We start from the raw sequence: 25159 nt of genomic DNA on the forward strand, positions 1-25159 counted from the left end.
TCCGCGCCACGGGCAGGGCGGCGGCGGGGGCAGCAGCCGGCGGGGGCAGCAGCCGGCAGGGGCCGCTCTGGCTCCGGGAACGCGCCGCCGCCGCCGCTCCGGCCGCCTCCGGCTTCGCCGTCCCCGCCGTGCGGCCCGGCCCGGCACAGCCCGGCACAGCCCGGCACAGCCCGGCCCGGCACAGCCCGGCCCGGCCGCGGGGCGCAGGGGCCGCTCGGGCCGTCCCCGGCTCCGCGGGCAGGAGGGCCGCCGCGGGGAGCGGGCCCGGCCGGACGAGCCGCCGGCAGAAGTTCGTGACGAGCGTGTGCGGCCCCGGTGGGTCTCTTCGTGCGGCTGTCGGCACTTGGGGTGACGTTCCTTCCTCCGTGCAGTTGGCTGGCAGTGTCCCCCTTCTTATGGCTGGAAGGGATTATTCTGAACAAGAGGAAACGAAGAAAAGCCTTTGTAATTTTTACAAAGGTTTTTTGGGACATACTGTTTAAATGACAGTCGAAAAACAATTATTTTTTTTCGTAGTTGGTGAATTTCGTAGCAGTCAGGTCGTTGCTCTTTCTTTAGTACGTGTGTGTATTCCAAAGAAATACCTGGTGTCTTTGACCGTATCTTTGATCATAGCTTCCAGTTACTACCTGTGTACACCTCTATTTGTGTGTATCTTTTGAGAGTCAGGAACAGAATTTATTTTTATTAGAAGTCTTCCAAAACATAGATTTAAAAGGACAGAGGGAAATATGATAACCTAGTAGCCAAAGCACTCTGCCCTCTTAAGTACTCTCCAAACATTTTGGACCAAATCCTTAGCCATAGAAACTGCCACAGCAAACCTCACAGATTTACCTCAGCTGAAGACCTATTTCCAGTGCACAACATACTCAGAATATGTAAAAGATACTCCAGAGACACAAAAACCCACGGCCTTGCATTTTAAAAAAAATTAATCAAATTAAGATAGACTAAACCAAAATAAATTATTATTCTGCACTACAGTGATAATCTGTAGTGACAAAATTCTTTGTTTCCCATGTACACAGACATGTTTTAAACAAGAAACTATACGTGGAGCTTTAAAATGGAAAGAAGTATTTCTTGATTGATTTTTTTTTTTTTTTTTTTTTGTGATAGATGTGTGGTTGTCTCAAGAAATGAAGTGCATTCTGCTCTATCATTGCATGTCCTGTAAAGGCTTTTAGTGACCTCACCATTCCGAGTGGCTTTAACATGAGAAGTTTAGTAGTCACATTTTTAAAGTTTTATTTCTGTTGTGTTTAACTCGCCTAGTCAAATTTATCCAATGCAGCATGGTGATCAGGCAGTATTTCAGGTAGTGGCATGTCAGTTATTTTATTAGGAGGTTTCCCAAATAACCCCTGGAATGAGATGTTCTTCAGGAGAAGGGGCTCACTCGAAAACGAGTGCTCTGCTGACTTCCTTCCCTGGCTTTCTTCAGTTATTTCTGTAATGTGTCAAGCCACCTTGCTACAAAATAAATACTCAGAGATGGGGGGGGGGGAGAAGGGAGGAAAAAAAATAGGCCTCCCAGGGTGCTATTGATTTGAAATATGAAACATTTTATTGATACAAGTTAAACCCAGACATAAGGAAGCAGTTTGATATTGCACAATATTTGAAAAAAAATCGCATGCATCTGTTCAGCACAATATACTGCATAATGACAGCAATCTTCCCTGTTTGTATCTATTCATCTGATTATACAGCAGAACAATTCTTTTTGCTACACATTTATTTACTAAAGGATTTTTTTTTTAATGGGTAATAAATTAGTAAATCAGATATCATGTGCTTGGGAAAATGCGTTAGTTGACTCCCTACACACAAGATAGTTGTAATTCCTATTTGATGTGATAGTCAGTGATACTTGCATATACAGATGAAGTTATGTGCTTCCCTTCTGGCAAAGACAAAGGAAGTTTTAAATCACTACTTAGTACTCTTGCATCTGGGCACATGTTATTTGAAAAGCTTCAATTTTTAACACTGCAATGCAGCACTGATGTAATGAAGAGCTTTGACTTACTTGAAGTATAACCCAGTGGCCTTCTTTTGATGCTTTTTCCATAGCTATTTCTGCTACAGCTTCCTGTCCTTGACCCATCAATACGTTGTGAAGTTCTCCTGAGTCAATGGTAAATTCAGACTTGTTCCCTAAACAGAGCAATATACTGTACTACTTCAAGTCAAATGATGATGTGTTTAAACAAACATGTTTTCTACACACAGTGTTTAAATGGCATCATTTGCATGAGTCACTAAAGTAAAAAACACCTACCAGACCTCAAAAATATAGTTTCAATAAATCAGCTGAGCTAGGATATTCTACTGCTTTCTGCTGAGGTATTCTGTATTAGCAAAATACTGCTGTGTCTGAAAACCAACCCAGAATTCCTGCTATTGGAATCCCTACCTATTGCCAATATATAAATATTTCAGTGCACACCAAAGTGGATGTATTAGCAATGTATCTAAAGAAAAAATAAGAAATGAAATTAAGGTATCACTAAAGTTAACGTTACATGCTGTCAGTACAAGAGGCTGAGCAGAAGTCCTGAGGGGGGCACGAGGAGGTGGGTGCTTTGGTCAGAGGAGGGATACTGAGTTTTCAGCATGTCCAGGCAGTGGGGTCTGATCTCTTGCTCACGTGCACTTAGGGCAGGTTGGTGGCCTGTGCTAGTGAAAGGCAGGAGTGCAGACAAGCTACCTCCTGTTTCAGAAAGCAGGCAGTGTTCAGCCAGGCAGCTGCCCGAGTCAAGCCCTGCAGCTCTCATCAGATAGCGTGTGTTCAGATGTGGTGTTGTCTGTGCCTTAACACGTGACAGCACCTGGGGTGATGGGAAGGCCTCTCTTATTTCTTTGGGTGTAGTAGTCAGAGTATCTAAGACCAGTGGTGTTGCTAACTAACTTGGTAGAAGTCTCTTTTATTTCATGATAAATGCTGTGTTTTCTTATAGATGTGAGTAAAAGGTTCTAGTCTAGACTAATCTGATGGTTCAGAATCGAGAAGAACACCAGTCCAGGACATGAACACTACTGGAGAACAGCACTACCTTCTTTGAAAGTGAAATACTGGACATGTTTTGTTTCAAGTCACAACTGGGCAAAGTTCCCATACAGTTGAGAGAGATTTGGGGAAAACAATAGTTAAGGTGCAGGACCCATCTATGGGGTACAATATTTAAGCATGATCTCTATTTGGTAGAGATCCAAGTGCAGCCACATTAGGGTTACAGTGCAAAATCTGCCCTTCAGAGGGCTGAGGTTAGGAATGTAAACTGACAGCACAAGTCATCTTGGTCTGTCTGCTGCCTTCAGTGTCTCTGTTCAGGTAACAACATTTATTTGTTGTTGTCCACACTTGAAAAAATGTTATGTAGAGCCACTACATTTGAGCACAAGCACAGGGATTTTGAAAATTAATGTAACTAAAGTTTTAGATTTTTAAAAAATAATGTGTAGGCTCATTATTATAGACACACTGTACCCTGTTTTCTCTCCATCAGAGAAAATCAGTGAGAAGATCAAGTAACTGTTGAAACAGTGATCAGTGTAAATTCAGAGTTCAGGAATCATGATTCTTTTTTTGTAACTAAAGCTTTAGGACAGAACGGCTGTGAAATTAATATAAAATATTTGTAATACTTATCAGTGTTTATTTTTGCAAAGGCTTGGATTTTATTTGTGGCCAAATTCATAATTTAAAACATTTTAAAGCTTTTAAAACCATGTAATACAGGCTCTGTATGTCATAAGCTTGAATTATACACACCTAGAAGCATTCCTCATGGTACATGAATCTGTTCACAGATGATGATGAAGTGTGTCAGCTTGCAAGACCAGCTAAACCTTCACCAAAATTTGGACAAGGTTCTAAAGGTAAGGCTTTTCTGAAATGTCTGCCTCCACAAATTAAATGTGGGCTTTTGTGTGTAAGCCTTTTAATCTGTCAGTTAAGCTAGAAACACTGAATTGTGCTGAGAAAGAGTATTGTATTTCAAAGTCAGTTAACTCTTATTTCTCTAGAAGAGCAGTTTCTATTAAAAAATAGTCATATGAAAGATGTATATAGTGAAATGGTTAAAGTCTGTAAGACTGTTTACTGTTGTAAAAAAAGCAAAAAGGGAGCTGCACACCATTTACCACGTTGTACAGGGCTGTGCTGTGTTCTGTTACTTGGTATTTAATCTGGAAGTGTGGTTCAGCTGTGGTTAAGAAGCGAGTCCTGAGTTTTAAGCTATCAGAGCAGCAAAATATAGGACAGAAATAAACTGTTGGCTGCAATTGCCCCTTAGAAAAAGAACAGGAATTTTGAGAGGGGAAGGAAGGAGTTTCCTTGTCCCCGGTGGAGTTTATTATTTTCTGGAAACAGGTAAACCAGCCCTGACTTACGAAGATACTTTAGAATAGGAAATGTTTTGCCTTTGAAATGTACCAGATTACATGTTGTTTCAAATAGTGTTCCTGGTGAAGGTACCCTTGGGACCGCCTTACAAGAGCTTTATTTCTTGCCTGCAAATTAGTCAGTTCAAAACGCTTCTCTCATCTCTGGCTTCAGGTCTTAATATCCACACATGCCATTCGTAAAATAGGGGGTAAGAATTAAAAGACCTTGAGTACAAAAGTGCAATTAAATAAATGAAACAAAAGACTGAAAAGGCAAGAACAAGACGTGTTTCAGCCGACAAGGAAAAGAATGAAATTTTGGTGCATTTTTTGAGGCATTTCAATAAACCCTCTTTTTTCAGTTTCAGCAGGAGCTTATTGAAACAGCTATGTTTTCCAAGTGGCAGACAGACAATAGCATCTAAATTATTTTTAAGAAAGCACTCTTAGCACTAAGCACCCACTACTACTAAATCCGTCTTAGAGGAGAAGGGTGGAGGAAGAAGTAAGGTCAACAAATGTATCAAGTTCTTTGTGTAATGCCTCACTGACATTTTCCAACTCCTTCAGCTGGTTTGCTTTTTTTTTCCAATTTTTTTCCCTTTTTTTTTTTTTTCCAGAATCCTGGTAAAATGCAGTAAAGGATTTAAGGTTATCGTCTGTCTCTCTCTAACTTCTGACATCTCTTTATAACAAGAAAGAGTCACAGCCAACTGTAACAGGAGGGCAACACAATGAATCCTGGTAAGAGAGGGAAGGGGGGAGGTTCAACTTTGCTGCCCCTTTGCCCCTGTTTCTTCTTCATAGAACAGAAGTGCCATCTGTTCCTGGCCCCAACATGCATGCATTTGATTTCCATTCAGTAATAACTAGCACAGGAAGAAGATTATCAAGTGATCTAAAGCACTGTCAGCATTAGCAAGTCTTCCCCATCCAGTGTTTTGTTTGCACCTCCAAAGATCTACAGATGAAATGGATATGGGCAGGTGCCTTAATTGCCTCTAATTATTCTGTTCTCTGGTAGAGGACCATATGGTCAAGGTGTGGAACATGACCAGACTAAAGATATTTGGGTGCTTGGATCAGAAAGAGATTTAGGAAAATAAGAGGATGGATGTTTTGATTCTCCAACCTGAATTCAGAACACCGGTCTCTGTGTTACTTGGTTCTGTAGTACATCATCATCATCATAATGCAAAATCAAGTCATAGTGTGTTGTGTGAGGCTAGACAGCTAGTATTAAAGTATGAGTCCATTTTGAAAGAATCTGTAAAAACATTTTGTAAGCTTCACAGTCTATTTGTCACAATTACAAGTAAAAAGTCTTAACACCACGAAAACCACTAAACACCTTCCAGTCCAGAAAACTCAGTTTAGGATCCAAAAACCCAATGAGAACATCTCTTCTTTATAACTCTCTGCAGGTGCTGAAGACCCCGTGGATCCTCCAGTTATGCCCAGTTATGTCTGATGTCTTGTTGAAAGTCACGGTGCAGCAGCAGATGCCGGTGAAGGAAAGGCACCTACAGTGGGGCTGTTTGAATAACAAGGTAATGATTAAACTGTTAAGTGCAGTGGGATTTCTCTGTCCCAGCCTTTCAAGCATTTCAATGCTCTTTCATCTTGCTGTTTATGCCTGATTGTTTGAGCGGTCTCTCATTTCTTCATACTCCGATTTTTCCCCTTTTGCTGCTGCTGCCTGCCTTGTTACTTAAAGCACTTCTATGGCCAGAAAGTGACAGTGTTGTCAGATGCCAGCTTTCTTCCCAAGGACTGAGAAAGGACCTTAAGCATGGGAGAAGCATGGCCAGGGCTGTTATGATGTAGATAAACTAGTAAAAATGGTTAAAGAGGGAAAAGCCAAGAAAATGGCTAGCAAGCAGCTGGTGCTTTAGACAAGCCTATTTTGCGCAAATCAGATACTGCTGAAGCTGTATCTAAAATCTGAAGCTGATCTGTCTGGCAAACCTACTGATGTCTACATTGTCAAAATACGTGAGACAACATTTCATTTCTCCAAATTTCTATTAATTTCATTGCCTTATTTTCTTTCTTTTCCTCCTACACCAGGATGACATTTTTGAAATGAACTTCTAAGAGCATAATTTGATCAAATCATCCAAGGGAACTCCCTATAGACTTTCCTGATTTAATGCTAGACCTGTTCTGAAGGCTGGCATGTCTGACAATGGCAGTTGGTTTAACCCCAGTTAATTTTTAGATGATAAATATAGTGGGTTTGTTCCAAGTCTGGACTGTTTTTTGCTTATAGAGCTCAATCAAAAATGTATCAAATAAAGGCAGGGTCCTGCCGTGCATGGTGGTGAGCATGCTGAGCACCCCAACCTCAACTGGAGCAGGAGGTCTTTGGCACTAATCTGGGGTCAGCCATTGTGCACATCCTTGTGTGAGGTGCTTGTAGGTGACTTCCAGATGACCTCAAGGAGACAGGGCAGGAATTCATTGGTAGGCTGATTTATGGTTCAGTACAGTAGATACTCTCTGCTCTAAAAAGAAGTTGGGTTAGAAGCTGATTTTTAATTTATTTGTCCTCCTTTTCCTTCTCCATTTGGGTTTTAACTTTCTGGCTCAGCACATGCACTGGAAGCCTAAGAAGCCTCTTTTATTAGGTTAGCATTCTCATCCTATTCCTGATTCACATCCGTGCAGGCTCTGGGTTCCTCTGCTCTGTACCCATTTATCACTCATTTCAAAGAGAAGAAGGAAACTCTTGGTATGGGTGCAAAACTTAGAAGAGATCTGTGCCAAATAAGAGCAAGACCACAGCTGCACAAGACTCAGCATACTTCTCACAGACAAAATGTAGTGAAGGAAAAGATGGCACTTGAAGCTAAATCAGAGATCATTCTACAATATTCTTTCCATTCAGCTTGTTCTAGGAGGAATATGTACATGTGGCAGCAGCACTCGGGACATGAAGAGCTACTTTGAAACCAGATGTGGTTCCTGGTGTTTGAGGTAAGGATGGATTGTGAAAAGTGAGAAAATCAGCTGTAGAGGTGTCTCCCAGCCACATCAGTGTCTATGAAATCATGCTTTTCTCTCCTTAACAAGAAAGCAGTCTGGACTGACCAAGAGCAAGCTCAGTTTGTAGGAAACATTTCAGACTGACATTCACTATCTGAGGAGGAAGTTTCCAGGGGCTCAGCAGAGCTTGTTAGCAGCATGAACACCTCAGGCTACAGAAGGAGACCTGAGCAGAAGTACACAAAACTCTCCATGTTCCCTCCTACAGTGAACCAGCAGGAAGGAACACAAGCGAGACCTGAAAACCATTGGGCAAAGGAGTGTTCTGTCAGCTGCAGGACCACCCGCACAGGCAAGTGCACACAGAGTGATAAATGGGAGCTTGTGCGGGGCTCGTGCTGTACTGGGAGAGCTAACTGGGCTGGGAAGGTAAGCTTTTGCCTTCCAAACTGACTGATGTAAATGATAGTTGAGAGTGTTACACAAGTGGTCAGGTTCGTTACACTCTGCCTCATGTTGTCAGAGGGTTTTGCTCACTGCACTGCCCTGTGAAGTACAGCAGTAAAAGCCTGTGACAGGAGGGAAAGAAAGTGTGAACCAGTGCTAGCAGTAGATTAAAACAGTGGCACACAAACACATTCTTCCTGAGTGGTAACCTTGAGTGAGAGCTAATTCACTGGATTGATTTTATTCAGCTTGTCCATGAGAAAATAAAGCACGGCAGCATTGACTGCAACTGGTCAAAACTGCTTGTGAGCTTCAATGATCTTTATGGTGTTTATTTCAGCTTCCAGGTCCTTAAAGGTATTGACAAAGTTAAGATGTAGTATTACAAAGTCTTCTTATTGGTAAAAGGGCATTGGCAAAAGGCAGACTCTAGATGGATCTAATAATGTATTGTTAGTCCAATTAATGTTTTTAAATCGTCGAATAGTCACATTTGCTTAATGAATACAGGAAGACCTCATTAAAAATAGAGTTAAAATTGCTACACAAAATTTTCCCTCTTCTCTAACTCCTCCAGTGCTCCTTTGAGTCTGAGGACTGACACTTTGGTATTTCTCCAAAGGAATGGGGGAGTATTACGATGACTCATCACCGGGAGGAGTGTTCATGGGAGGGTATGTCTTCCTCCTCAGTCTGGTGTCTGCTTGGATTTCATTTTGTATGTTTTCTTAACACTATCAGCCTACTGTGATTAAATGACTGCTTTTATATCATCTGTGTCTGCACTCTTCCCTGTGACTCAACTCTAGAGCCATAGGCAGGTCAGTCCACAGCGAATAACCATTTGGTATTATGATAGACTAAACCAAATCTTGTCAAGAGTACCTCACAGCTGGAGGTACACATTGCTATCACAGCTAAAACAAATTAAAATGTACTTACCCCCAGACAAACCCAGGGAATTGCTGACTGCACTGTCATGTCAATAAAAACCTTGTTGCATTTTACTAACAATGCCAGAAATCACATTTACTGGGCTGTTAAGTCCATTTGGATAGTCTGTGACTTGCAGAGTTCAGCAAGGATTTGCAGACTCTGACTGCAGAACCATGACTGAGCAGCAGATCTTGGAAGCATTCACACTTTCCTGTCTTCTTTTGCATCAGGATAATCTATATAGGTGTGACTGACCTGTATTTCTTCATGGCCATCAGGAGACCAGCTAAGAAAAGTGTTTGGTTTTCATCGCCAGTATAATTTGCATAATCAGCAGGAATACTGTGATTATTAAAATTAGAGCTGTAGGTTTTAGAGCTAAGTTAAAAATTCACATAGCTGGAGGAGACCATAGTGTAGCCTAGAAGGGTCGAGCTAAGGTAACAGCACACACACAGACACACATGCTCACTCTATCAGGCAGGTCTTACACGTGAGGTAATTCACAATAATTTCTGGAATTGAGTTGGTACACAAACACAACTAGATCCTCTATATATGATTAGAGATTGATTAGCAACAGGAGGAGAAATGTCACAGTCATATCTGGTTAACTTTTAAGCTAAGCAATCATCTAAAGACTGGAAACTAATATCTTCACGTATCCATTACATATTTCAATGTTATTTGCTGGCATTCTTCTGAAAAGACTCCTTAGAGTATGCCATTTTCTTTGGCAGTTTGTGTTTGCAGATGCACATCTTTAATCTCAGAAACTCTTGCTATACATTGCTAAAATTATCTGATCAGCTTCTTGGTAACTTTTCTATCAATTTGATAATGACTTCATATCTCACATATGCGCAGAGCTTCCACCATGTGCTGAAGTCAGGATGTTTTAAAATACCTCCAATACAATAGTAAACAAATGGTGCATTTATTTAAAAAAAAACACATGATTTTTCCATAGCAAAACTTAATTTATACCTTGTTGATCTATCTTTGCTTCTATGTTTTATAACCACTGGCAGTGTTAACCATACTGGTTGACACAGATGACAAATCATTCCAGCAAAGGAAATGGAGCTGTATTTACAGGTGTAACAGAATTTAGTACAAAAGATGCTGTTCCCAAAAGATTTTTGAAGTGTTTCAGAAGTTTGTATAAAGAAAACCAAGCAAGCCATTGGACAGTAGGTCCTGCCTCAGTGTTTCTTGTGGACAAAGACTAGAAGGAGCCCTTAGCAAGCATCTTGCTATTACACTTGCCCATGACATCTAGTGCAGCTGCACGTAGTGTGTGAGAACATCTGTAGCATCACGACACATATAGAAACCTCCACCCCAGGAGAATGACATTATAGTGGAAACAATTTAGATGTAAAAGCAATATAAATCTACATGTTATATAATCTTTCTCCACTTTCTCCACCCCTTTCTTTTTTGACTTTTGTTAACTAAAGGGTTCTATTACTACTTCAGTAAAAAAAAAAAAAAAAAAAATCACAATAAAAGCGTGACTAAGCATTTCAGGATTGTCCCCTTCTTTGATTAACAGCTAGGCTGCAAATGTCTCTTTCCCAAAGAAGCAGAAGGGTTAAGAAAGAACAACCAGGTGCAGAAATGCACTAGACACCAGAGCTTACCGCAGTGGAACTTGACACTTTTTTTGCCGAAGCAATTTAACTCTTCAGAAATCAAGGGGTGATTTTCTGTGTCTCTTTATCTTCTGTGGTTGTTCAGTTCAAATTGAGCAGTAGCACTGCTACCAGTCTTTACTTAACTCATGTAAATGACAGTACAAAGTATAGAGATATGGAAAATATGTCTAAAATGTATAGATTTCTAAAGCAAGGTGAATCTCCTTGTCTGGAATGGTGTGAGTCCCCATAGCTTGCCATTCAAATGTGGCTATTGTGAAATTGGTATAAGTTCTTTTTAAGCTCCACACTGTCACAAGGAACTGTGCCTTTTCCAAAAAAAATCCTTGAAAGCTTTTATTTTCCCCAAAAGTGTTTTCTTCCTTTTTTCTAAATATTCTACAGTTTTCTCTCTGAAATAGTTTCTTTACAATCTTTACAGTAAGTAAAGACATTTTCCAGTGGTAATACAAGCACCGAGTTTTGTGTAAGTCTGATGATTTTTAAAGACTGTGTGATGATAACACAAGGCAAACACCTACTGTTAATGCCTGGATCATCACTGACTTGTTTCTTTGGAAATATATTACTTTCAGTCATTAGAACAGCTCATGCATGACAACTACATGAACCTTCAAGAGCATTTCCACATCCTTTTTGCAGACTGCAGGGCAAGCCTGAAGATAGAAAAAACAGCCAGATGGGTCATAATTTTCCATTAAATTCCTTCAAACTATCGCTAAAAACACAACCCTTGCAAGAGATTTCATTAATGATGTTATTAATAACACACATTTTGAGTTTAATGACTTGCTGATAGTATTTGATCATGTCCTTTGAACTCTGCCTCATTGACCATCTGAACAAAGCCTTGTTTTCCTATTCCAGAGGGACATACTTTGCGTAAATGAGAAGGTTTTTAAAGTGCTCTGGTGATAGAAAAGATATGCAAGTACAACTAATATCACCTGACAACATTTGCTTACTATTAAGGGTATATTTATCTCTTAATTAAATTAGATATGATTTCTCATTTAATAATGCAATGATGTTTAACATCCACTTCCTGTTTGCATGTTCGGTAACTGCTTGTGCAGGATACATAATCATGTGCATCACCACCGCAGGAAGGAATATCACACGCAGTTATGGAGTCTGCTTTTGTTAACATCTCAGTTTCCCTGACTTTCTCCTGGGGAAGCACACATCCAGTGGCCAGCTGTTACTGCAGTCAACTGTGGCCACTCCAAGCTGGAAATGTGTCTGAGTGAGGTGTCCTACTCACTAATCCTTCCACTGCTGGTGTTTGTGGTTTTGCTGGTCTCTTGAGTAAATGGTCCAACAGATGCAAACAGCTCCACATAGTCCTGGTAATACATAGTAATACATAGTAATACAATTTTTAACAAGTTTAACAAGCACTATAAGGAGTGGTGGAAAGATGTACTAGAGAAACCTACATTTATGTGGCACGTGAAATAGAATACTAAAATTCCCCTCTTGCAGCTTGTACTTTAAATAAATTCAAGAGTTTTATGGTGATTTAAAAAGTTTTGTTTTACTTTTCTCATAATGGAGACGCAGTGATTCTTGGAGTAGACACATACACATGGATACATTCACCATGGATGAGTGATTTGAAAAATACAGATTATGAAATAAAATTCAAAAAAAATAAACATATTTTAGTCTCAAAGGGGCCAAATTCAGCATCAAAAGGATTATTTTGTAGTTGATGTAATTATTTTAGTTGTTTGTTTTAATTTCTGCTGCTGTGAGACTTGTTGTTTACAGCTTCTCAGCCAGAAGAATATCCCAAAATAAATTACTGTCAGCACCCAAAAAAAGTATCCATAATTTGTCCTACAGCACTGTCAACTTAATTTTGAAGTAATTTTTCTGCTTTATGAGTTCAGGCTGATGTGGTAAGTTTGCAAATCCATAAATCAAGCCATATTAATAAAGGAAATACATATATCTTCTTCGATTTTTTCCATTTTCCTAAAACTCATTGTAAGCTTAGAATTTAGTAATTAATTCTTCAATTACTAGAAAAAGGATAAAGAAATGAATTGGTGACCTGTACTCTGTACATCACAGGAAGGTTTAAAAAAGAAAAACCAGCAAACTATTTCCTAGTCAACCCCAATAAATGCACACTGAACATCTGGATCTATGACCGACAATTTCCTACAATTACTTCTGGGAGGAGCCACATACAAGCCAATCTCCTACCCTGAAGAAAAATATGGGGCTCTAATCCCCAGTTGGTAGAGCTAGCTGTTGAGCAGAAATACCAGGATGACACCCAAACTATCACATCTCAAAATGTTCCCAAATTCCAGTCATACCTGCAATGTATCACCTGAACACGACGTGCTGTGCCACCTGCGTGTGGAGGTATTTAAAGACTTCACTGTGCTCTGAAGAAGTTGCTGTTTGATTTGCAGTAATTAACACTCACTTTGGCAGGCAGGGAAGCTGGGTGCTGCTAAAGATACAAAAAGTCAACACAAAGACACAAGTACACATAGGATTTTGAACCTTAGTGAATTTGTTTTGCATTGCTTCAAATACCTTAGAATTTGGTGGCTTCAGGTGTGGGGTTTTGCTGTGATTGGTTGTAACGAGGAAGGTAATTTATGAATTGAAAAGCTGAATCCAGTCCTGTGTTGTGTTCTCTGAAGCCTGAAACTTTTCGGGTTTCTGTCATGGGTATATTACTCCCTCTGTATCCACAGCTCAGCTGTGTGCATCTACTGTCCGTAAGTAGATTTAATAGATTGAAAATGGAAAGCAGGTTTGCATACAAGTGTTAATTGTGGGCTAACGAATGGTATCTGGGAACACCAAAATGATTCTGTTCCTAGCTGTGTTGTGACTCCAGAGCCATCTCCTGGGATGCAGCAAAGTGTTTCTAGACTTACAGTAGCAGAAACAAGCTTAGATTGTGTGTTCCTCTGAGCACAGTGAGGTGTGTATTTGTGTATAAGGCTCAGCCTGCTGAAGCCAATAAAAGGTGTGCTGAGCTGTGAGGTCTCCAGCATGAGCAAGTGCTCCCCTGGGGACCCTGTGACAGATGTGAGGCTGCTGCAGACACACATGAAATGTCAGCAGTCTAGGCTTTCCAAGTGTTTCCAAACTAACCTCACGCATCCTGAGTAACAATGAACCTGATGCAACTTCTTTAGGTCTAAGTCCCATTTAGAGAGCAAATCTGGAAGCTTGCTGTGGAGAATCGGTGAAAAATCTGGTGAAACCAGCATCCCTGAGTGCGAGAACAGCAGCCTGGCAGTCAGTGTCAGCACGGTCCCATTTCTGTCCTCCTGCACGCTGGGAGAAAATGTGCAGAAGTCCTTGTCCCAGGACACAGCATATTGCCACAGGATGAGCGAAACCTCAGCATCCATTCAGGCTCAGAGCTTCAACCAGCATTTACTGAGGAGCAGCCACTTCCTGCATCTCGACACAGTATGGAAATCCTGGAATCAAATGTTCCTGGTGGAGCAAGAAATAAAAGTTTATTTTCCACCTTGGGCTGGTGCATATCACTAGGTCATACTCAGCATGAAGCATTCTGCTTGTCAGTGCAGTGTGGGAGTGGCAGCTGGGGACACACACAACACTCACCAGAACAAGGAAAACTGGCATCATGCAAAGTGACATGAGAAAATGAAGGCAGTGATAAAGAAGAGGTGGAAGGTACTGAGTGAGGCACTGTGACAGCTGAATTATACAGTGTTTTGTTTTGCTTCTCAGTTTGAACTTTTTAATTAAGGACTTTCACAGTAGTTTTGAGTATGCTTAAAGTCTAATAATTTCAGTTTTCTGGCTCACAAAATACTTTCTTGCAGTATAACTAAGCAGCAAAGACTGGAGCTGAAGGAATTGAGCACATTAATAGCACTTTCTTTCCAGCCTGCACTGGAGCTAAGTGCTGTCCTGTGGCAACCTGCTTGAAGTCAAGTGATTTAGAGAGCTTAGACAAGGAAGGAAAGTAACAGGCTGGGGCTCAGGATCTCTGTATACTCAGAGACAACCCTGAGTTGCAGAGGCTGTGAGGAAATATTTTCTGTCATTTACTAGAGGGGCAGAGGAGGGAAGGGGGGATGCCTGGTAGCTGTAGGAGGGGCAGTAGGTACAGCTAAACTAGAAGGAGGGAAAGGGCTTGGGAATATAATGAGGAGGTGGGGGAAATGACACCGGAATAAAAAGGTGAGTGAGTATATGAGATACCCACTCATCCTGGCCTTTTCTGTTCAAAACACTCTCTCGAAGGGTGGGTGCAAGAACTGAATGGAGGGGACGGATGTAAAAATATTTCCATAAGGAATATAGTGTAATAAATCAGAGAAAAAGGGCAGAATGGAGGCAAAGAGCAAACGGTAGGAGAATTATTTTTATTCTAAGTGAATGATTATGTCTCCTGGGTGATTACACATCAGGATGGTGGTGTGCTGGGGAGGACTATTCAGCTAGACAGAAAGGAGCACTCAAAATGCAATCATTTAACTATATATGGTGCATGCAAGGGTGTAAATACAGCAAGAAGGTGTCAAATTGCCAAGTAAAAATCCATCTAGAGTCAAAGTGTCCAGGGTACAGCAGTTGTCAGGAGTGAAGATAATTGCCATACGTGGGTAGGAAGACAGCTTTCATGGAAAGATACTTGGAATACTTGCAGAACAGAATCAGAGAGACAGCTGATGCAAAAAATAACAGAGCATTAAAAACTTTGAACACAAATAACTTGCAAGCACTGGGTGAAATAGAAGATCTATCATTTCTTCCAAGTTGTCTACAAATACAGGGCCTCTAGCAAGAAACACCTGCTGTATAAAACACAACTATGAAAGTCATGCCAGCACAGGGCTGACAAAAGCCTAGAGATACAATGCCAGTGCTCTGTATCCCATTCCAGACAGTGCACTAGCAGAGTTGTTATGGTTCCTGGGGCATTAAGAAAACACTTTGTGCAACATGAGCAGTACAGAAAAAAATAGTTGCCTTGTATCCTCAGAGGTTTCTGTCAGCAGAGGTTTTTACACTCACCTGTACCTGCCAGCTGGCTCTTTCCCCTTTTGATTCAAATAGGTAACTTTCAATCTGAACCAGGTTTAACTTTTCTCCAATTCGATGGAGCTCTCCCTGGAGCTGAGGGTTGATCAGCATATGCCAGTGATGACTATGGATGTAAGACTGGGGGCTTTTTGCCATGGTATTGCTAGGAACTGCCATCACTTTTCTATTTAGCAATCGTTGCATCATCCAGCTGCACCGTGACTGGATCAAGACCTTCTGTTCCTGGAATGGGAACCTGCAATAACAAAGGTTAAGTTTTAAATTCCTGGTTACAAAAGCTGTTACGTTTCAGCATTCACTTATGTTTTTGGTAAGAATAAACAGTATCAGTGGGAAAAACATGCTACTTCTTCTCATTTCACTCAGAAGTCAGGGGAAAAGATTAGCATTCCTGTGCTGAATTCAACAGTACTTATTTTGCCTGCAAGAGATTACTGGAAACTTTGAGCTAGGGAATTTCTGAACTCATCTTTACTCTATGTGGAGTATGCTCTATGGAGCAAGGTTAGCAACTACTGTGGGAACCCTTGCCAGTTATGCTTTCAGATATTTAAAATTACAGTTGCTTTATTTACACTCTTTTATTTTATTCCCAGGTGTTTTATGAGAACACAGAAGGTTACATGACAGCATCTTTTTCTGTGTGGTGATGGGAGACTGTTCTAGTACTCCTACCTTCTGCTGCACAGAATCAGAATCACCAAGGCTGGAAAAGACCTTTAAGATCATCAAGTCCAGCCTATGACCTAACATCACCACATCAGCTAGACCATGGCACTAAGTGCCACACCCAGTCTTTCCTTGAACACATCCAGGGACGGTGCCTCCACCACTTCCCTGGGAGGTCCATTCCAATGTTTTATCACCCCCTCTGTAAGTACTTCCTAATATCCAACCTAAAGCACCCCTGCAAAGGCACCCTGTGCTGAAGCAGTCCTTCAGGGTGGTGGAGAGTCACACAGGGCTGATCCGATGACATACAACCTGTTATGTCCACTAGTATACAGAAATACAGCAAGGAAAAGAGAATACCAAAGCTTTTGTAGTTTCATGTCCCTATCAGCCAGTGTAGTAAGTTGGAACACTCTGCCAAAACCCTTGATTTCTTTTCCATAACAGCCTGGCATTCAGTGACACCCAGGACACAGGGACAGTAACTGCCGCCACCGCCTGCCGCCACCCCCACTCTAGGGTAGCTGTCTGGCCAAAGTTAATGATTCATGAGATTCTGCACTGATTTCACTGTGAGCTTCCACATTTGCATAAGTAAAAGCTTAGGCAGCTTTTGTAGGAATATTCTTAGTGAAATTGCAGTACAAAACACTGATATTACATAATTATAGTAGTTCAGGGTAACTTAAATGAAATTGTTGCTTTAAACGTGCTCTAAGTGGTTCACAATGGAACTTTTGTATGACACACCTACAAAACAAATGAGTTAATCACAATATATGTAATTTTTAATTTTTCTCTTTAATTTTTCTTTCAGTCATTCTCTCTTTGTAATTAGCATGAAGACTATCCTTCAGTCAAAACTAGCCACCTGGAAAGTTTCAGCTTGTAATATGCAGCTCTTTTTGTGAATTCCAAGTGTGCAAAGAAAAGAAAGACCTTTCTCCCCACAGCCCCTTCCTTGCATAATTCAAATACAAATGAATGCATTTTATTGAGCTTGCAAAAAAAAAGAAAAAAAAATCAGCAGATAAGAAACATGAAAATTTCAGATGAAAGGATTAAAAAAAAAAAAAACACAACAAAACCACAATGAACACAGAAGAACCACAGGTTAAGACAGAAGTCTCAGGGCAGCCTTGGCTATAACAATTGCTAGCAAGCAAACACTATATCCAAGCACTAAATCTTGCTTTGTGCTGCCCTGCTGCACAGTAGTGGGGAGAGAACAGAAGAAGAAAAGCTGGTCCCCTTATGCAAACAGCAGGGCACAGCACTCAACAGAATACAAGAAGAAGGTGAGCCTGCCTACTGTTCTGGCTTGCTAACCATATTCCCAAAGTCTGTAGGTTAGTTGTCACCTCTAGCTCCAGTTAGCTAGCAAATGTACTTCAAACACTTGCAAGGGGCACATTTTGGTCTTTTCCAGAAGAACATTTTACCAATTCATTGCCTCCAAATATACTGTTCTATTAAAGTATTTGAAGAAAGTTCACATAAGCAATGTGGTGATTTAACAGGTCAAAAGGGGAATGGAAGAGCTGCTAGATTTTTTTTGATCCACCATGTGTTTAAAAAAAAATACAGAACTACGAAGAAGGTTTTATATGCAAGTTCTCACTTACCTTATTGCTTTTCAAGCAATGCAGGCAGATATTTTGGCTTATGCCAGTACCACTTTGAAAATGAACTATCACAGGAATGAAAGACTGTGGTCTGGAACACCTTTCTGCATCTCATTTTCTCTTGTTTCTAATACAGCTGTCGATAAACCCAGTTCTTGTTTCCTACCTAGAAAAAACAATTAAAGAAACATTCATTTACTGAGTGTTTATCAAAAAAACAGCCCAATGCTGTGGCTGAACAGTAGTGAGTACTTACAAATTACTTTACAGATTTCACACTGATTAGAGGATCAAAAGAAAGGATTTGCATGTGGCAAGCCTTGACATAAAAAATCCCTTTCTATTCTGACATGAGTTGACTGTTGCAAGTTGAGTTTGGCAGTAACTGACCAAAATTGAGTTGTCAGCATCCTCTTGCATAGTGGAAGAAGTTGTTGCTTTCTTGTGCAGATGCAAGAGTTTCTGTGGGAAAACAGAACATAATCATGGTTCTGAATGTCTCTGTGGATTGGTAATGTCTCTAATACACAGATCAGTTGTGCAAATTCAGTCCCAGCTGGATGGGAAATTATTGAAAATGGTTCTTGTTTGATTGACATAAAATGAGTTGTCATCTTGATTCAATGCCTCAGGGCAGATGTCCATAGCATAATTGGCACCTGTCAGAAGTAAAGAATTCCTTGGTACAGAGTAGCATGAAACCACCCAAAACAGTCCTTCCATGCCAGGACTCAGAGAAGGCAGGAAAAAACAGTTTCTACTTTTGCACAGGATCTTTTATACCATAAAGTCAACAAGAGATTCAACATGACAATTGGTGCCAGCTTTTCCCTGGGACCCTGGCTAGACACTAACACCTCTCCTGCTGTTTGGTCAACGCTTTCCCTAAGAACTAGAAGAAAACACACAGGTTTGGTTATTTGTTATTAGTGTCATGGTAAAGGTATATTTATAAAGAATGGTTAATAAATATTTTTTTACATATTTGCTTACTATAAGAAATGTTTCAAACAATTTTATTTTCCTGTTTCTTGAGCAACTCTCCTCACAGCAATAACTTAACCATACAATTGGGGAAATAAGAGTGTCTTCTCAGTAAAAAATAAGGCAAAGGAACAGCCAGGACTGTCAGTTCAGCAGTGTCAGTATTAGCCTGTTTGCCAAGAGTAAACAGTGACCTATTGTTTTAGCACAGACCAGACTGAAATGGGTATTTTGCCCTATAAGTCACCAAATAGCTGTCATATGGCTGTTACTGCCTTTGGCTGAGTGTGGCACAGCTAACAAGAGGAATGAATGAATTCCATTTCCCATCACCAATCTGTCAAGCTGGCCACCTTCTTCGTGGAGCTGGTGCTCTGGGAGGTACCAGCTGAAGGGCTTTCCATTAAAATTCGTTTTACTGTCTTCATCTAGCTCATGGCTCAACTTTCCTTCTTTCCTTTCATCTCTGTTTCCTCCTTTAGATTATTTTTCATTATGCCTCCCCCCCCAACATACACACACTTTGCCTTTCATCTCTATATGTATGCTATTCCAGCACTTGTCAGCCCCAGCAGGAGGGATATGGTAGAACCAAACAGTATGATACGCTAGGTGGAAGAAAACATTATTATCAGATACCTCAGAACAATCATTTATTGTCACACTTTAAAGAGGTCTGCTATGTTATTTATTTTATTATTCTGTATTAGGTACATGGTTTAATTTTATAGGCCTTATTAATCACTAGAACATATAACACTTTCAGCCAGCATGTTAACATTTTAAATGCATTCATCTTGCTTCTTTAAACAGAAACAATGGGCCTTCTGCACTGCTCTCCCTCCCTTCTAGTCAATAAATCCTTTCTATTGATTCAGGAAATAACTCTAAGCACTGTTTTATATTTTAAGTTCCACTAGTCACACTCAGCCATATAATTTTGCTTAATAACAAATGGATCTTCTATTTTTACTGGTTACTACATGTTTGGTTGTCAAACTCAGCTTGAAAGTACTGGGCAGAAGAGCAAAAAACCTATAATGGCAGTGAGGCACCACAAGAGATTTCCTAAGTGAATGTTACAATAAAATAAAGAATCTGTAAAAAGCGTGAGTGTATAAAAAGCAGCCTCATCAGTAGATGAATGATAAATGAAAAATCCATCAGAGAATATGGATTCCTTTGAGCCAGCCTGGATCAACAGACAATATGGATTTTTGATAATTCATGGCTTTGCCATTATTTATTCTCTCCTGAAATACCCACTGCAAATCTCAGAGAGATAATTAGAGAATTATCATATCGCTTAACTAAGTAGTGCAAATTGTATTATATTCCATGTATCCCAACCCAGGGCAGTATCATTAGCGTTGTTTAACTGTTACAAATATAGTCATCACATTTTAATAAATTGCCTTTATTGTCAATATCTACAATTGACTATTTCTCCTCTCTTAATGTTCGTGGATAGGTTAGTTACCAGGTAATCTTACAGTTAATATGTACCACAATGAGGCAAAATGTAAGAAAATGCAAAGGTCAAAAACATGTTTCTATTCTGAAAAAAATGAATGATAATGACATAATTTTTTCAGCTCATCAGGTTCTTTGCTAAGTGCCTCTGTTATTGCCAGATCAGTAGTGTATAACAAAGAAGTGCTTTCTGTAGGCTGCTTCATTAGCCTGCCCTGTAGGACCTCACCTCAGACCTTTCACTAATCTGTTGGCCAGCTCAATAGCCTTGTTAGTTCTATTCACTTCTTCCTGGCAGTGGATTTTCTCAGCTGTAGCTCTCAAAGGCAGTGGTTAAGGCAGCCAGGATTGTGTCTAGTTCCTTCAAATAAAAACAGTAAGAAACAACTTTGGACATTGTAAGAACACATAAAAACATTCTGCAGTCCCATTTTATATTTCTGAAAGTCAAATTGCACAGTTCAAGAGAGGTGTAAACAGTAACCATGCTGAGAATTTTGTCTATGTCACGTTCCAAAGGTGGATTCAAGAAAAAATGGGGGGGGGAAAATGTGACTGCTCTTCCCCCACTTGCTCAGAACATCCTTCAAAATGAAACTACCAACTTGATATTATATCAGTAAAAAAGAAATGTTACCTTCTGCCAGAGGATTCTGAAATAAAGAGAAATAGAATATATTTCTTATTACAGCTGTATATACTATATAGGAGATCTGCAAAGATGACTATCTGGAAACTAAAGAGAACAGAAAGGTTTAAATACGATAGATAAAATACTTGATAATGCACAAGTCAGTGTCATTTGCTGACTTTCAGTTAGACTGTGATTCCCAGTGCACAAACTGCTTCTGAAAATAAAGCTTGAAATCCCCAGTCACCTTAGATTTGGGAGCAAGCAGCTCAGTGTCTGGTCCATCAAAGCATTTAAGCACACAACCAGTCCCGCTGGGTCAAAGCCTTAGTTATTCCCAGAGGGAGGAGTGGAAGATAATTCAGCATGGCTGAGTGAGCATGAGGACAAGAGAAGAGCGACATACAACTCTGGAGAGTCGTAGGCAAAGCCCCCAAATGATGCCGACGGCAGAAGATAACCTGGCTGGGGAAATAACAAAGGAAAGATCAGAAAGGTGCTGGAAGATCCCAACAGAGTGAGGCACTGGAGAAGAGGTGCCATTGGGTGCACGTGGGCAGGGCTAGCCGCAGGAGCCTGGGGCTGTCCAGACGGTCAGTGGAACATGTGAAAGATGATCCCCCCAGCAGCAAACTCCACTCAGCAAATATGTGTCCATGTAGGTCTGCTGAACTCAGTGGTATTCCCAGGGAAAGTCAGAGTGAGCCTGGCTCTTGGAAGAGGGCTATGTTTTATCCCAGCTGTGCTGCTGACCAGCTCAGTGCACCATGGGGATGACCGGGGACATGGCTGGGAGTCTCCCTAGAGTAATGACCTGCTCAGCACACCTTACTGCTTCCTGCCTCGAGGAGAACATGAGGCAGCATCTGCGTGTGTTGCAGGACATAAAAAGGAACTGGGTGATAGGACAGACAGAGGTTTTACTGGGAAGATTTAGAAACAGAGTAACTTACAGAACAAATGTTTCTAAATAGGGCCCCAAGATGCTCTTTAAAGAAGGGTCTAGTTGGAGTTTTGCAGCACCTGTCAGCCCACAGGAGTGAGCAGAGCAGGGCAGATTACCTCCTGCCATCGTGTGCTCCCTGCCGGAGGAGAGCAGGCAGTGCTGCTGCTGGAAATGTGCCCTGTCAGCAAGGCTGAGTGAGGCACACCAGCCAAATCCTGGCTCCGCTTCCTCCACAGGGAACATCCAGGCACTGACTAGGAACTCACCATGCAAGAAGACAAGCATCTGCTATGGTTCCAAGGCGTATGCGGCTGCAGAGGCTGGGGATGTGGCCCAAGGATTTACCTGAAACTATTAAAAATGCTAGTGAGTGATAAATAATACTGGCAAGTAGCTTTGCTTTATACAACAAATGATATTGGAAATACCTCAGACAGACAAAGATATTATAAATAATTGATTTTAGAGGCCTCTAAAATGACTGAAAAAGCTTTAAAAATTCATCTAGTGATCCTGACTTTAAAGTTCAGGTCCTTGGTGCAACAGGATTCTATCTTTCCCTGAGACTTCCGTCTCCCACTGCCGGGCACCCCTACAAAGCTTGTTGCTTGATATGTATATACATTGTCTATACACAAGGGATGGCTGACAAATGGGCAGCAATAGGTCTTAGAGTGAGATCAAGGACCAGCACTTAGGCACTGAACCTAAGGGGATGGGGAGAGAAAAAGCAGAAAAGCTACCTGCTGTGTGGAGCATGGTTGCTGCAGTTCAGCTGGGGAGCAGAACTTGCTTGAAGTTGTTTTTAGCAGATCACTCAGGAACCACAAATCTTCAGCAAATCTTACTGTAAAAGAAAAAAAAAAAAGGTAGCATCTGAGGTGAAAATATAAGTGGACAACAGACACATAGACTATATAACTCTATATACATATGTGGTTAAAGACTGGAAGAAGATTCCAGTTCATACAGGTCAAACCTAGGACTTGTGGAAGATGCCAGAGGCAGTGACAGTGGTGGCGTGTGGATGGACGGGCACCACATGGGGAACTCGAAGTTGCTAGGTCCTCCACAATTTTTTTTCATGGTTTTATCATATGAACTATTGTGTGTCAGGAAAGGAACATAACTCACTGTTGGGTACCACTTCTTCCCTCTCATCTTTTTCTACCTCATTTACAATATGAGCACCCCTTCTCAGAACTCCTACGCAGCTGGCAAGCCATGGGGAATGGCTTTGGGCAAGGACAGAGATCTCAAACAGCAGGTGAAGAGCAGAGCCTCACAGCACTACTCCCTATTCAGATGGAAGCCCAGAACAGTCAAGCCCTTAATGTGTTACAATTCATTTGACTCTCCACATTTTTGACTTTCTGTAAATAATGTGCTAAAGGGATAAAAGAAGATACCATTTTTTCTTCTTTCCCCTGAGTTACTGATAACAAGACAAGTTCCTTCCCTTACAGTTTGTGCATATAAATGTGATTAATGTATTAAAAAAAAAAAAAATAAATGAAAGTGCCAAAATCTCTTTCTCTCTTTTTTTAAAGCATTGCCCTTTTCAAAACAAGGGGAAATTCAGTATAGTTTCAGTGCCACAGTGATCAAACAGTGTCACATCACTATGGCAATTGCTGCCCAGGCCAGGAATACAGATCAGCTTTAATTGTGCAACGCCTTATTGCTGGTGCATGTCAATCAGAACCTATGAATTGAGAAAAATTTGCTCTGTTCATTCTGTTAAATGATGTATCCAATTAAACCTGTTAGAATTCATGATCTTCAGTCAAGGTTAAATGAAAGTAGTTACTCCTGTCAGCTAGGTGATTAAATGCTGCCTACATCAGGCACATTTATGTGCAAAATTAAAATTTTGGAATAAAGCATGAATCTTTATGCATGCCAGTTAATTATCTTGCGGTTCCTCCATTTATTAAATGCCCACTGCATTTCTTAATCATCAGCTTCCCTTCTAAACTTATTTCATACTCCATATTATACCAAATTTCAATGTTTAAAATGAAATGCTTTCTCAATGAAAACTTCCTCTTTTCAAGGGTTTGGCTGTTGCTATGTTACTAAAGATGGCCATTAACATTTTTTTGAGTGATTATGCAGAGGGTCTATTTGTGTTGTTTTGTTCCATTCTGAGAGCGCGTGATAGGAATCCCTCGAGTTGCTGCTGTCGGGCAGTTCCTCCTTCCCAAAACTGTTCGAGCACATCAGCCAACTTCAGCACACGACAGGGCAGCAGTAAAACCACCCGCGGCTGTGCTGCTTCTGCTTCCTTGCCCCCCAAGGCAGCCGCGGGGCTCCTGCTGCCCTCCCGGCTCGGCTCTGCTGCCGCCCCCTGCGGTGGGCTCAGAGGGCCGGTCCCCGCCCTCCAGCCTGCAGAGCTGTGCCTGCGCTCCCTTCGGCTTGGCAATGTGATGTGCCCTGTTTGCCCTCGGCAGCTACCATATTGCAATAGCGTATTTTAATCATAACAAAAATTATGTGTTGCATGCTTGAATTAAATTAAATCGCGTATTTATATTTATAAGACACAGTATTGGCAGGATTTAAATGCTATATGAATTGAAGAACCAGAATACAGGTATATTATAGTGATTTGTAGCTGCAACATTTGCTAGAAAAACATACAAAGCAGAGCAGTACCAAATGCTAATTTAATACCCTAAGACAAGGCTCCGTGCTCTTATGAGCACAGTTTCATATGTGTGTGAGCATTTATCCCCTTTCATTCTGAAAAGGTATTAAGAACCTTTGTAACAAACAAGCAACACAAAAAACGTCATGCCACTTCACTACTACTAATGAATAATATCATTTAAAACAGACTGGGAAATAAACTAGTATAACACATTCTACTCAACTAGTACTATAAATATGCACAAGGTTGTTATTAAAGATAAATGCACACAGTAATTTTCTACTTGTAGGTTTTACAGGTGTAATTTTGAATCATACAACATTTTTTGAAACACATCACGGGGATGGAAACTAACAGAAAGACTGAGTGGCAGCGATTCCTTGTGATCAATACGTGATGTCTCCATCTACCCTTGAGGGCCCACATAAATTATTATATCGTGGTAGTGTGAACCTTAAAGATGGGTGATGTGATTAACCTGCTCAGGGTCACAACAGGGAGCATCTGATCACAGGGACGTTACCCCTGTGGCACTGCTGTGCAGCGGCCACCTTGGCAGAGCTTGGGCAGATGCCAGCGGGTGCCCCGGAGCCCTGCCAGGGCGGGCAGGGGGGCTGTGGGCAGCTCAACCTCAGCTTTGCATTTCTGAGGGGCAGCTCATTTTCTCTTTACTGTGTGCACCTTTCA

At 40.9% G+C, this 25159-nt stretch overlaps 3 long non-coding RNA genes across 9 annotated transcripts in view; 1 reads left to right on the top strand and 2 right to left on the bottom strand.

Annotated features, from left to right (window-relative positions):
• The first annotated feature begins 1557 nt into the window (after positions 1-1557).
• LOC127386328 (uncharacterized) lies at positions 1558-11597 on the top strand. Its single transcript, XR_007889860.1, has 5 exons — positions 1558-3888; positions 5016-5139; positions 5820-5945; positions 7286-7374; positions 7652-11597. It is a non-coding gene; the product is annotated as an uncharacterized LOC127386328 (long non-coding RNA).
• Positions 11598-11686: 89 nt separating this feature from the next.
• Positions 11687-13640, bottom strand: LOC127386329 (uncharacterized). The gene is made up of 3 exons (XR_007889861.1): positions 13554-13640; positions 12758-12897; positions 11687-11773 (listed from the first exon to the last, which is right to left on the bottom strand). It is a non-coding gene; the product is annotated as an uncharacterized LOC127386329 (long non-coding RNA).
• A 1997-nt stretch (positions 13641-15637) lies between these two features.
• Positions 15638-25159, bottom strand: part of LOC127386327 (uncharacterized) — a 32576-nt gene continuing 23054 nt past the window's right edge. For 6 of the 7 annotated variants that reach the window (XR_007889854.1, XR_007889859.1, XR_007889853.1 and 3 more), the window contains 5 exons: positions 22563-22666; positions 22086-22170; positions 18042-18247; positions 17786-17951; positions 15638-15723 (listed from right to left, as the gene is read on the bottom strand). This is a non-coding gene — a long non-coding RNA (uncharacterized LOC127386327). Of the gene's footprint in view, positions 15724-17785; positions 17952-18041; positions 18248-21120; positions 21339-22085; positions 22171-22562; positions 22667-25159 lie in introns of all 7 variants that reach the window. The other variant, XR_007889858.1, reaches the window with a different exon arrangement.

The sequence above is a fragment of the Apus apus genome, chromosome 6 (genome assembly GCF_020740795.1).
Source record: "Apus apus isolate bApuApu2 chromosome 6, bApuApu2.pri.cur, whole genome shotgun sequence".
Lineage (NCBI taxonomy): Eukaryota > Metazoa > Chordata > Aves > Apodiformes > Apodidae > Apus > Apus apus.